The sequence below is a fragment of the Camelus dromedarius genome, chromosome 24, assembly GCF_036321535.1.
Source record: "Camelus dromedarius isolate mCamDro1 chromosome 24, mCamDro1.pat, whole genome shotgun sequence".
NCBI classification, from domain to species: domain Eukaryota; kingdom Metazoa; phylum Chordata; class Mammalia; order Artiodactyla; family Camelidae; genus Camelus; species Camelus dromedarius.
The window spans coordinates 12,486,618-12,499,746 of record NC_087459.1 but is presented as its reverse complement, the minus strand read 5'-3'; positions in this window follow the sequence as shown (position 1 = coordinate 12,499,746).

Genomic DNA, 13,129 nt, shown 5'->3' with positions numbered 1-13,129 from the left:
TGCCATACCTGAGGACTCACCAATACATCTTTACGTTTTCCTCCTTACACATGTAGAGGAAAACTTGTTGAATTTTCTTTTTTTTTTTTTTTTGTCATATGCTCAGCACTCTGTGAGATTTTTGGTTCCAGCAGGACATGCTGGTGTTTTAGCAAACAAGGACTTCTCACCTGATGCTTGTATAGCGCTAGACGGAATCATAACAACGATAATAAGGGTGGGCACTCAGGCAGCCGTGCTGTGAGCTGAGATTGTTCTAAGTGCTTAGCGTGTGTTTAAGAGCTGACTCCTGGCTGAGAACAGGCAGCCGGGAGGGGCCAGAGGCTGGGCGGGGAGGAGCCAGCCGGCCTTTCTAGGAGGCTCCCCTAGTATTAGTTAGACAAATGACTTTTACTTCACAAACCTGATTTTTGAAAATGTCACAATCCTTAAACGTGTTTTTATTTAAAAAATCTTCGTTTTATTGAGTTATAATTGACATATAACATTGTGTAAGTTTGATTCATATTTATACATTGACATATAACATTGTGTAAGTGTACGTGTTGATTTGACACACATAGTGTACAATGTGTTGATTTGACACACATATTGCAAAATGATTACCACCATCCTGTTAGCTAACACCTGCATCTCATTACATAATTACCGATTTCTTTTTTGCCATGAGAACGTGTAAGATTTCCTCTCTTAGCAACTTTCAAGTATATATATAGTATTATGAAGTATAATCACCAGGCTGTACGTCAGATCCCTAGAACTGTTCATCTTATAACTGGAAGCATAACCTTTGACCAACATCTCATTTTCCCCACCTCCCAGCCACTGGTCACCACCATTCTGCTCTCTGTTTCAACGAGTCTGGCTTTTTTTAGAATCCACATATAAGTGAGATCAAGAAGCATTTGTCTTTCTCTGTCTGACTTATTTCACGTAGCTTAATACCCTCAGGTTTCATCTGTGTTGTTGCAGATGGCAGGATTTCCTTCTTTCTCCTGGCAGAATAATATTCCATAGTGTATATGTACACCGAGTCTTCTTCATCCAGTCACTGTTGATGGATGCTTTGGCTGTTCCCATTACGTTGGCAATTACGACTAATGCTGCAGTGAACATGGCAAAGCAGATACTATTTTCACATCTTCTGAATATATACCTGGAAGTGAGATTGCTGGATCGTATGGTAGTCCTATTTTTAATTTTTTGAGGAACCTCCATATGGTTTGCCATTTGGCTGTACATTCCCACCAACAGTACACGAAGATTCTCTTTTCTTCACATCCTCAACAACACTTGTTATCTCTTGTCTTTTTGATGACAGCTATTCTAACAGGTGTGAGGTGATAGCTCACTGTGATTTTGATTTGCATTTCCCTGAGGATTAGTGATGTTGAGCACCTTTTCATGTCCCTGTGCCATCTGTATATCTTCTTTGGAAAAATATCCATTCAGTTCTTCCACCCATTTTTAAATCAAACTGTTTTTTGCCGTTGTTGGTTGTTTTGTTTTGTTTTTAACTATTGAGTTGTATGAGTTTTTTTCCCCCCGTAAGGATACAATGCCATTTTATTATTTTTTAAAATCTGTTTTTATATAAAGTGGCTAACATTTGTAAATCTCAGACTCTCAAATTTATCCCTTCCCACCCCCTTTCCCCAGTAACCATAAGATTGTTTACTGTGTCTATGAGTCTGTTTTGTAGATGAGTTCATAGTGTAGATGAGTTCATAGTGTCCTTTTTTTCTTCTTTTTTAAGATTCCACATATGATATCATATGATATCATATGATATTTTTCTGTCTCTTTCTGGCTTACTTCACTTGGAATGACAATCTTCAGGTCCATGTATGTTGCTGCAGATGGCATTATTTTAGTCTTCTTTATGGCTGAGTAGTATTCCATAGTATAAATGAGTTATAAGAGTTTTTAGATATTTCAGATGTTAACCTCCCTATCAGACCTATCATTTGCAAATATTTTTTCTGATTTCATAGATTGTCTTTTCATTCTGTTTCTCTCTTTTGCTGTGCAGAAGCTTTTTAGTTTGATGTCATCCCACTTATTAATTTTTGCTTTTCTTGCTTGTACATTTGATATCATTTCCAAAAGCCATTGCCAAAAACATCAAGAAGTTTTTCCCTGTTTTTTCCTCTAGGAGTTTTATGGTTTTAGTGCTTACGTTTGTCTTGAATCCATTTGGGGTTAAGTTTTGTGAGTAACATAGGGATCCAATTTCATTCTCTTGCATGTGGTCATGTTGTTAACCAGTTTTCCCAACCCCATTTGTTGAAGAGATTGTCCTTTCCCCATTGAGTATGCTCATCAAATATGTGGGAGGGTTTATTTCTGGGCTCTTGATTTCTGGGGTTTCTTGGCAGCACCATATTGTTTTGATACCCTAGCTTTGTAGTATAGTTTGAAATCAGGAAGTATTATGCTTCCAGCTTTGTTCTTCTTTCTCAGAACTGCTTTGGCTGTTTTGGGGTCTTTTGTGCCATACACATTTTAGTATTTTTTTTTTCTTTTTCTGTGAAAAATGCCACTGGAATTGTCATAGAGATTGCAATGACTCTGGAGATGACTTTGGGTAGTGTAGACAAAATGTCACAATTCTTTATTCCTCTAAATCATATGGAACATGTTGTAAGCTACCAGCTATTCAATCCTGGGGCTTCCCGCCCTCACTCCTCAGATCTGGGAGAAAGTCTTAGAGGGATGTGGGGTCAGAACATGTGGGAAAGGCCCTCTGGTCCTGAGTCCACACTGGGACTGCTCTGTGCTCTGACTCCAAGTGTCGGGAGCCCTAAGTTGGCAGGACCAATGCTCGTGAGCCAAGTTTGGGGGCCAGGGCTTCTCCCAGTCTCCAGAAAGAGCTGTGTTTCTAGTATTGAGAGTCCTCACCCCCATCTCTTCTCAGGGGTCCCTTGCCCAAACTTCCCTTCAGCAGATCCACTTCTATGTCCCCTCACCCCAAACCCTTGCCTCCTGCATCCTTGAGTTTCCTGTCTTGGGGCTCAACTTCCTGGGTGTGCTTGGGACTGAAATACTGAAACTGGCCTTGCTCCTTGCCCCTGTAATTGTTCCTTCTGTCCCATGAAGCAGGAACCAAGTTTTGCCTAGGACAGTGCCTGTTACAAAGTCATGACCTTGGGAAAGTTGCCCAGCCGTGCTGGACCTCAGTTTCCATTTTGGTACCGAGGTCCAATGTGCTTCCATACCACGTGTCAGTTCTCTTTCCCTTGTCCCTGATGGAAAACCAATTCAAACTGGCTTCAGTAAAAGGGTACTGATTGGCCTATGTTATTGAAAAGTGCAGGCAGAGGCATGACTTCAGGAATGGCTGGATCTAGGTATGCAAACGTGGTACCAGGAATCCCCTTCAGTGTCTCTTGAATCTAGTTTTCTCTGTAGTGGTTTCCTTCAAGCGAATGTCCTCTCCTTTTAGTGGCAAATGGCTGCCCAAGTTCTCAGCTTCCCAAGAGTGAGAAGTCCAGGTTGAGTCTCGTTGGTGAGGCCTGTTGGGTTGCCTGTCCTGTCCTGAGCCAGTTGCGGTGTCTAGTGGGATGCGCTGCACTTATTGGCCAGGCCTGGGACCCATGGCCATCCCCTGAGCTAGGAATATCTTCATCTCTACCCAAATCTTGTGAGCTGAGATGCGTGATGGCAAATCAAAGGAAAATCCAGGCTCTGTTGCCAGGAAGAGGAGGAAGGGAGGCTAGGCAGACCACAACATCAAGTGCCATTGTAGCCTCCTTCACCATCAGCTTGGCCTGGCCACTGGTGTCCTTAACCAATTGGTCCTCCTCCCCCTCCCCCCTTCACCTGAGCATAGGCCGAGGCAGTAGACTGGTGGGGAGTGGGTGTGGGTGTTTCAGCACTTGGGGCCCAGCCCCTGCCCCAGCTTCCAGGCATGGTGCAGGTAGGTCTCCTATACTGGGTTGAATAGTGTGCCCCCCAAACTCATGTCCACTCAGAACCTATAAAGATGACCTTATTTGGAAATAGGGTCTTTGCAGATGTAAAAGTATAAAAGATGTTAAAGCGAGATCATACAGGGTTAGTGTGGGCTCGAAATCCAATGACTGGTGTCTTTATATGAAAAGGGAAATTTGGACACAGATACATCTGGTGGGGGTTGGGGGAAGGTGGTGTGATGAAGGAGGCGGAGACTGGAGTGATGTTGGCACAAGCCAAGGAATGCCAAGGGAGGCCAGGAGCACCAGAAGCTGGGAAGAGGCCAGAAAGGCTTCTCTCCTGGAGCCTCAGGGAGCATGGCCCTGCCGACACCTTGATTTTGGATGTCTAGCCTCCAGGGTTGTGATAGAAGACACTTCTGTTGTTAGAAGCCGCCCAGTTTGTGATACTCTGTTACAGCAGTGGGCATCTAACCCCGGGCCTATACGGTTCTTGTCCTTCCCCAGGGACTTCGAATGGGAAGTTGGCTCCCTTCCAGGAGGACAAGAAATTCTTGGCTGATGAAAGATTTTAGCAGAAAAGTCCACATTATGTCTGTAGCTTGGCACGTTTCAAAGGAAAGGCCCCTCCCCAGCCCCGAAGTCCAGCCTCCCGTCTCCCCTGGAACAGCAGTGGCCAGCCTCATCCTCACTCCTCTTCTCTCCAGATCACAAGCCCAGAGCAGGCTCTGCTGAGCCAGTGGCCTTGGGCAGCTAGGGCTAGGGTGACCAGTTCATCCCCGAGTGCCCAGGACTGTCTGGTTTTAACACTGAAAGTCCCGCATCCGGGGAACCCCTTGGTTCTGGGCAATCCAGGAAGGCTGGACCCCCTTGCTAGGACTAGGGTTGGTTTTAGCTCCTTGGGAACTGAGGGACAGGCTCAGACACTTTGTGTGCCCTGTTCACCCGTAGGCATGTTTTTAAGTCATTGTCATGTGCCGATTTGTGCCTGGTGCTTTATGAACTCTTCAGCCTTCCTAAGAGCCCTGTGGGGGGCAGGTGCTACAGCTGTCCCCACTTTACAAGCGGGGGCTCGGGGAGAGGGGAGCCCCAGGCGTGGAGACGGCAGGTTCTGCTGCTTCCCATGCTGTGGTCTCTCCACTGCACTGGACTTGCTTTGCTGGGGGCACTGGTGGGAAAAGCTGACCCCTGGACCTTCCAGATCGGAGTCTCCTGCCTACAGGAGCAGCATCTCCCTTTAACATCTCCTGTGCCCAGTTCCTGCTCAGGGTCCCCCCCGAGACTCCCGAGTGGCATCACTGAGAAGTTAGCAGCAAGGACTTGGGAAACTCATTGCTTGAGTTTTAATTCAAATGGGTTGTTGCTATCTGCGTGGCCTTGGGCAAGTCACTGCTCTGTGCCTCGGTTTCCTTGTCTAAAAGATGGGGGTAATCATAGCACCCTCCTCGCAGAGCTGTGTGGGGCTGTGGCGCAGGTGTCGGCATTCTTGTCGAGAGGTTATGAGCAGAGAGGTGCAGACCTTGGGTCCCAGAGTCAGAGGTTGCTGGGTGCAATCAGCAGTGACCTCAGGCGGCACTTTACCCTGAACTTGAGCCACCCACCTGTAAAATGGGGCTCAGGCAGCTCTTTCCTCATAGGATGACGTGAAGATGAAAGATGGATAGGCTGTTGCAAGTGATCCCAGCCAGCTCCAGGGTAAGCGTCCCTCAGATGTTGCTCTGATTGACATAGATGCTCAGGCCAAACTTGTGATTCATTAAAATTGTAAGCCAAGTTCTTACAATCTTTTTTCCTTTGCTCCTTCAATGTCCCCACTGCACATGTTTTGAAGTGTCCCCAAGCTGGCGAGGGGACCAGCTCTGGGTGGCGTTGAGAGGGTTGAGCGTGGGGCACTCCCGCCAAAGAGTTAGCGGGAAGGCCTGGTGGGAGGGAACAGCCAGGGGGTCAGGAGACCTGGGTCCAGGCTTCATCTGACTTCACAAATCCTTGATTTCTCAGGCCTAGATTTCCCGTCTGCAAAATGGAAAGAACTTCGGGTTTGGTGCCTGGGGCTTGTGCTGGAGACAGTTTCATCAGTCACTCCTGAGGGTGACTGGCAGGGTAGGCAGTTTTCAACATTCATCACTCCATCGACCAGGGCCGGCTTCATGATGGACAACCTGTGTGGTCAGGGTCCCCCTGCTCAGAAGGACCCTGTGCTGGGTTGAATGCTCTACTGTCACCATCTCGGGATTCTTAATTTTTGAACAAGGCACCCTGCGATTTCATTTCTCACTGATTTCCACTAAGGACGGAGCCAGTCCTGCCTTTGAAATCTTTTTCTGAGCATCAGAGATGTGTGAGGCCGTGGGCCAGGTACCAGGGACATCCTGGTGAAAAATGTTGTCGTTGTCTCTGTCCTCACAGAGTTCACAAATCTAGGAAGGATTGTAGTGGGTTGAATGGTGGCCCCCCAAAAAGACACACTCAGGGCCCAGGCAGCCGTGAATGTGACCTTCTGGGGGAATTGGGTCTTTGCAGACGTAATGAAGTTAAAGATCTTGGGGACATTCTGGATTTAAAGTGGGTGCAAAATTCAGTGACTAGTGTCCTTATAAGAGAAAGGAGAAGGGAGATTTGAAAGACTCAGACACAGAGGAGAAACAGAGGGAAAAGCCATGTGAAGACAGGCAGAAATCAGCGTGATGAGTCTACAAGCCAAGGGTGGGCGGCAACCAGCAGAGCAGGGAGGGCAGCAGGGCGTGGACTGCCCCCTAGGGCCTCCAGGAGGAAGCAGCCCCGCCCACACCTTGATCTTGGACTTCTGGCCTCCAGAATGTCAGAGAATACATTTCTGTTGTTTTAGGTCACCAAGACTGTGGTCAGTGGTTCCAGCAGCCCGAGGGAAGTGAATACAAGAGCAGACAGACATCCATCAACTCATTGCACAAGCAAATGTGGAATTACTAGTGTGACAAGGGAGGTGCCGGTGTCAGGGACTCGGAGTCCCAGAAGGAGTTAATTAATGGGGCAGGAAAGCATTTCAGGCTGAGGGAGCAGCATGGGCAAAGGTCCTGGGGTGGGAGTGCTCTCTGTAAAATCTGGAGGGAGACACCCTCCAGTTGCTTCAGGCCATGCTGGTCTCTGATGTGTTGTCTTGGCCACAGAGGGCTTTAGAAAGCCGCCAAACCAGACAGGTGTCCTTGCTTGTGGCAGTAGCAGCAAATTCGGCACCTATGGTTTCAACCCCACCCGTTCCTGTTTCAAATGTTTGTGTTACCAGACTGGCCCCTGAAGGGAAGCTGTTTGCCAGGCACTGACCTGCCTGGAGCCTCCGCCAGCATCCTCTGACCTAGTGGAGCTCGAGTCTGGTTGCCCAGGCCGGAAGCGCCGGGTGTTTGCTGTTCCCAACCACCAAGGGGGAGAGTTTCACTGCCCTTCATTGCTCTGTGAGAGCTTGGCAAGAACTGGCTGAAGGGGTGGCGGTGAGCAGGGCCCCAGACCTGCTATTTTGGGGAGAAGAACTTGCCCTGCAGCAGCTGGGGAGGTGGGCGTTCTGTGACCCTGGCTGTGGGGGACGGGTCCCTGGGAAGGACACAGGTGGGGTTAGAGGGGTTTTGGCTCCTCCAGGAGGCCAGCTGCATGGCCTGGGACCTGCCACCTCTGTGCCTTTTTTTCCATCAATAAATTCAGACAGATGACTTTCATCTGCTCCACCTCTGTAAACAGGGTTCATAATGGTACCTGCTTGGGAAAGTAGCTGTGGGAATCGAATGAGATGGTTTACTCTCTCGTTCAACAAATTCTTTTTATTGTTATTATTTTATTTTATTTTTACTTTTCGGAGTTCGGATTTTTACCTTAAAAAAGTTTTTTTTTATAGAAGACCTACTTTTACTTATTTATTGGTAGATTTATTTTTTGAGAAAACATTGGTTTATAACATTGTATGTTTCACGTGTATGACATTATCTTTCTACTTTCTGTACGTTACGGTGTGCTGACACCAGCAATTCAGTTTCTGTAGGTCACTGTACAGCTGATTCCCTTTACCCATTTCGTGCCCCACCCCTCACCTCTTCTCCTCTGGTAGCCACTATTTTGTTCTTTGTGTCTACATGTCTGTTTTTCAACAGATATTTTTTGAGCAGCTACTCGGTGCTAGACACTGTTCCAAAGGCAGGAGGCATTATGGTGAACAAAAGAAGGCAGAAACACATGCTCTCCTGAAACTGAGATTCCAGATCAGGGATTTGCAAACTACCGCCCAAGGGTCAGATCTGGTCAGGCGTCTGTTTTTGCATAGACTAAGAATGGGTTTTGCATGTAGATATATAGATATTGATGGAGGTACTGGGGATGGAACCCAGCACCTCATGCATGCTAAGTACATGCTCTACCACTGAGCTACACCCCGCTGATTTTTTGCATTTTTAAATGGTTGAAAATAATCAAGGAAGAATCACACTTCATGACATGTGAAAACTATATGGAACTCAAATTTCGGTGTCCATAACAGAAGCTTTATTGTCCTGTAGCCATGCCTGCTGGTTCTTGTATTACCTGTGGCTATTTAGGGGCTCTAGCTGTCACAGCAGAGCCCGCAGGGTCTGCAGAGCTGAAAATGGTTACTATCAGGTCCTTTACAGAAAAAATTTGTTGCTTCTTCTTCTCGGGCCTCACTGTTCACAAGGTGATCTCTGGACCGTGGCATCGGCACGGCCTGGATGCCTGTTAGAAATCCAGATCTCATGAGCCTGAAGCTGCAGTTTAACAAGATCCCTTGGGGACCTGTGTGCCCATTAAAGTGTGAGGCGTGCTGCCCTGAAATGATGCCTGTAAAATGCCAAGCACAGGGCTGGCCCTTAGCAAGACCTCAGTAGGTCTTACCTGCTGCGGTAGGCTGACTAATGGTCCCCCAAAGAAGTTCACGGTCTTAATTCCCAGAACCTGTGACCATGTCGGTTTACACGGTTCAAGGCGCATTGCAGGTGTGATTAGGCATCTTGACAGACCTCGAGGTTATCCAGGTGGGCCCAATGATGTGATCACAAGGGTCCTTCTAAGAGAAGGCAGGGGAATCAGAGAAGAAAAAGATGTGATGGTGGAAGCCGAGGACGGCGGACCTAATGCACTTTGAAGAGGGAGGAAGGGGCTAAGTCTGTGGCTGGAAGCTGGAAAAGGCCCGGAAATGGATGCTCCCTGGAAGCCTCCAGGAGGCATGGGGCTCTGCGGACACCTCGGTTTTAGACTTCTGACCTCCAGAACGGTAAGAGAACTCGTTTGTTTTATTTTAAGGCGCTAAGTGTGTGGTCACTGTTACAGCAGTGCTAGGAGAACACTGCAGTTGCTATGACTATTATTATTTGCACCGTCTTCATTGTTGGTGGTGGTTGAGTGCTGGCGTGGTCATCCACCCACTAAAATGCTCCAGGCAGAGTATTGAATCTCTCTGAATCCAGTTTCCTGCTCTGTAGAATGGAGAGAATGTTTTCCCTTCCTCAGGGCATGGCGGGGCTTGGATGAGATAATGTATGTGGCTGGTGGCTCACAGTGTGGGTGGCCATAATCAGTGACCTTGTTTGAGTAGAGAGGCGGTGGCCAGAGACTGGGTGACTTCGAGTTATTTAAGGTTTCCCCACCTCCCCAGTGGGGATCATGGTGGCGCCTCCCTCCCGAGATGCTGAATGGAGCCCCCGGGTGTAACTCTGGGTCCTGGCTGCGCTAAGAAGAACACAGGCGTGTTGGTGGCCAAATTGAGGGGTGTGGAATCGGATCTCTAAACTGGGGGGCCCTCCAAGGTGTCCTGATTCCGGGCCCTGGACCTCGGCCCAGCCCGGCTCCTGGGGGGAGATAATTTGTACTCCCTCTCTTGCCCTTCCTCTTCCTCTGAGAAAATATCTCCACCTCTTTGCTTTTCGAAGTTGCAGCTGCAGACCGGCCAGCAGGCTTCTGCCCTTAAGAAGCCTGGGGTGGGGGGTCACGCTGGTTCCTCCCTGAGGAGGGAAAAGGGCTGCTGAGCCCAGAAGGGGCTCCAGGGCCTGCCCAGTGCTGAGGCTCTGTCTCCTCTGGGCCTAGTGGGGAGCCAGCATCCACGGGCCTGGCCTGTCCATGCACTGTAGCTTTTTAACCAGCCTGGCTTTCTCAGGCTTTGCTGCTCTGGGTCCTGGGCTCATTTCCCTTGGAGTGTTTATTCCACTGGATTGGAACTATCCATCTCAGGGGGTGGTTCCTTAAAAGCAAGGACCTGTTAGATTCAATGTGTGGGCTCCTGGCACCCAGCACAGGGCCCAGCACACAGAGAACATGTGCTGGACCTGGGGAAGAATGACCAAAGAGGCTGAGAGGCACAAACAAGCAGGCAGGGCTCGTAGTGGACCCTTTGCTGACCAGATGTCCCACCAGAATCTGGGAGTCACTGAAGTGGCCCGGAACCTCTGAGGACAGGAGGCAGCATTTCCTGAGTGCCTGTGGGGTGCTGATGGGTGCTGAGCCCTGGTCTTCTCATCCTGGGCTCTCCACTCCCCAGTGAGGGGGCTCTCAGTGGCTGACACGCCGGGGACCCGAGGCTCAGAGAGGTTAGAGTCTGAGGCAGGTGGTGGGTGGATGCTGGCTAAGCCCTGGGAGGCTTTGTAGGAAATGGGGACTATTGAAGGCTCTGTGTTTCTCTCTCTCTTTTTGGTTTTGGTTTTGGTTTTGCCCCATTCCCCGTAACTCTTTACTATGAACATTTTCAAACGTGCAACAACATTGGTCTGTTAATGTTTTACTAAACCTGATTTATCACGTGTCTATCCATTCCTCTCTGCGTCCATCAGCTCACCCTACGCTGGGTGCACTGTGTTACTTTTTATTAGGAGAATTTTCACCACATACAAAATAGGAAGAAGGACACAGCAGAATCCAACCCTCCCAGCTGCAGCCTCGTGGCACGTGGCCTGTTTTGTTTCTTCTTTCGTCCCTATCGCCATTTCTTTTCTTGAGGATTTTAAGGAACTGCTAGACATGATATCCTTCTTCTTGTAAACTTTTCGTGCAAAGGTTTGAGGGAGATTTCCTCTTTGATTATGTCCTGGGAATGGGTTCCAAGAGGCGTGCAGCTCTGCGGACAGCTCGATTTTAGGCTTCTGACCTCCACAGCTGTGAGAGAACACATTTGTTTTATTTTAAGGCACCAAGTGTGTGGTCACTGTCACAGCAGTGCTAGGAGATCACTACAGTTGCTATGACTATTATTATTTGCGCCGTTGTTGTTGTTGGTTGAGTGCTGGCTCGGTCATCTATCCACTAAGCTGTTCCAGGCAGAGTATTGAATCGCTTCCCGCTTTCCCTCCCCACCTCCATCAGCTCAGCCGCTGTACCAGAGGCTCAGGTGACATTCAGGTAGGTGGCTTCTGGGTCTCAGGATTATTAACAAGGCACTTTTTTGAAATTCACAGAACAAAATGAACTATTTGAAGGTAAATGATTCAGCCTCCTCTATCTAGTTCCCAAACATTTGTATTATTCACCTTCCCCACAAAAAAATCCCCCTGTATCTATTAAGCTCCCCACTCCCCTCTGCCCGCAGCCCCTGGCAGCCACTAACCTGCTTTCTGTCTCTGTGGATTTCCTTATTCTGTATTTCATATAAATGGAGTCACGAGGCGTTTCCCATGTGTTGGGTTGCTTTTACTTCGCATCATGTTTTCAAGGTTCCTCTGTGTCATAGCCTGTGTCGGGGTCTCCCTCCCAGCAGGCACCCTTCCCCCATGGCTCCTTGTGTAAATGTTCCTCCAGGGAAACCCCCAGCGGCAGGGTTGCTGGGGCCCAGCGGTGCACACGTCACCTGCCCTCCTGAAGGTCTGCTCTGTTTGGCACTGGAATGGTTATGTCCCAACACTGAGGCCAGACTTGTCATTCATGAACATTTTTATTTACGAATATTTTCGTTTAAGCCAATCTTAGGAGTAAAAACAATAGTTTCTCATTATTTCAATTTGCCGTTTCTGATTGCCAACACGGTTGAGTGTCTTTAGGAAAACTTCCTCTATAATAGTGGAATTCCAGGTGCCTGTGGCAGAGTAATAAGGGAGGTGAGATACTCTGGGAGTCAGGAAACTTCTGGATACCCTAACTCTCACTGAGTGGGCAAGTGCTAGGGTAACCAAAGGTGCTGAGTCACCCAGGACGGACCTGGTTTTAGCGCTGAAATTCCTATGTCCCAGGAAATCCCTGAGTCCCAGAAATACTGGTCACCCCTGTGACTACCTGTTGCCCCTGAACTTGGACCATGGGGCTGAGGGGCAGACAGTGGCATTGAGTGGGAGCCAGGGAACTCCTGCTTTGCTGGGGGATGGGGAGGAGGAGGAGATGGCCCAGGTGTGTGCCGCCCATGCTGGAATCCTCTAGCAGAGACGTTTTACACCCAGGGCCAGCTCACCCCATACCTGGGCACACCTGCCGGGTCAGGGCCTGGAAGCTGAGACAGATGTCAGGGAACGGGGCTCCAAGCCACCTACCCCCACCTGTCACTGCTCGGCTCGTGGGGCTTTCGGGAGACAGGCAGCCTGGCTTCTTGCCACCTGCGCAGCATGCGTTCTGGTGCCTCCCCCACATCTCCACTTGTGCCTTAACTGCCCCTCCCTCTGGGACCTCCTTCCAAGAGCAAAGTTGACCTCACCTGGGGGGTCAGGTGGGCAAACAGCTGCTTAGCTGTTGGAGAGAGAGAGACAGGAGCTGCACTGTGTCCAGAGAGCAGGGGGTGGGTCAGGCTCCTGCTGGAGGGGACTCCTGGGTGACACCCCCAGTAGAGAAGTGGAGGGAGGTGGGGTGAATGTGAGAGGCTTGCTTCTTTGCATCTGTCTTTCCATCTGTCCTTCTGTCCAGGAGGCATCGTTTCCCGACTCCACCACCCCCTCTGAGACAGGATCCTGCAGATGAGGCCGGAGGACTGGGCAGTGTCTGTACGTCTGGGAAGAGGGAAGATGTGAACTCTTTGCTCCCAAACACAAACCCCTAAAATCAGCAGGGCTGTAGAGGGGAGCAGGTGGTGAAACCGGAACTGAACTGGGAGGATTTGGGGAGCAGGCAGCTGTGGGCTTGGCTGCAGGTGTCAGTTAAAGTGTCCCTGTCTCGGGAGTGTGGGCAACTTTAGGACAAGGACCCTGTCCAACTATTTACCCCCCTACCCCTCATGCTTATCCTGGGGCGGGGCACATCATAGGTGCTCAGCAAATCATTTTTAGACAGATGGA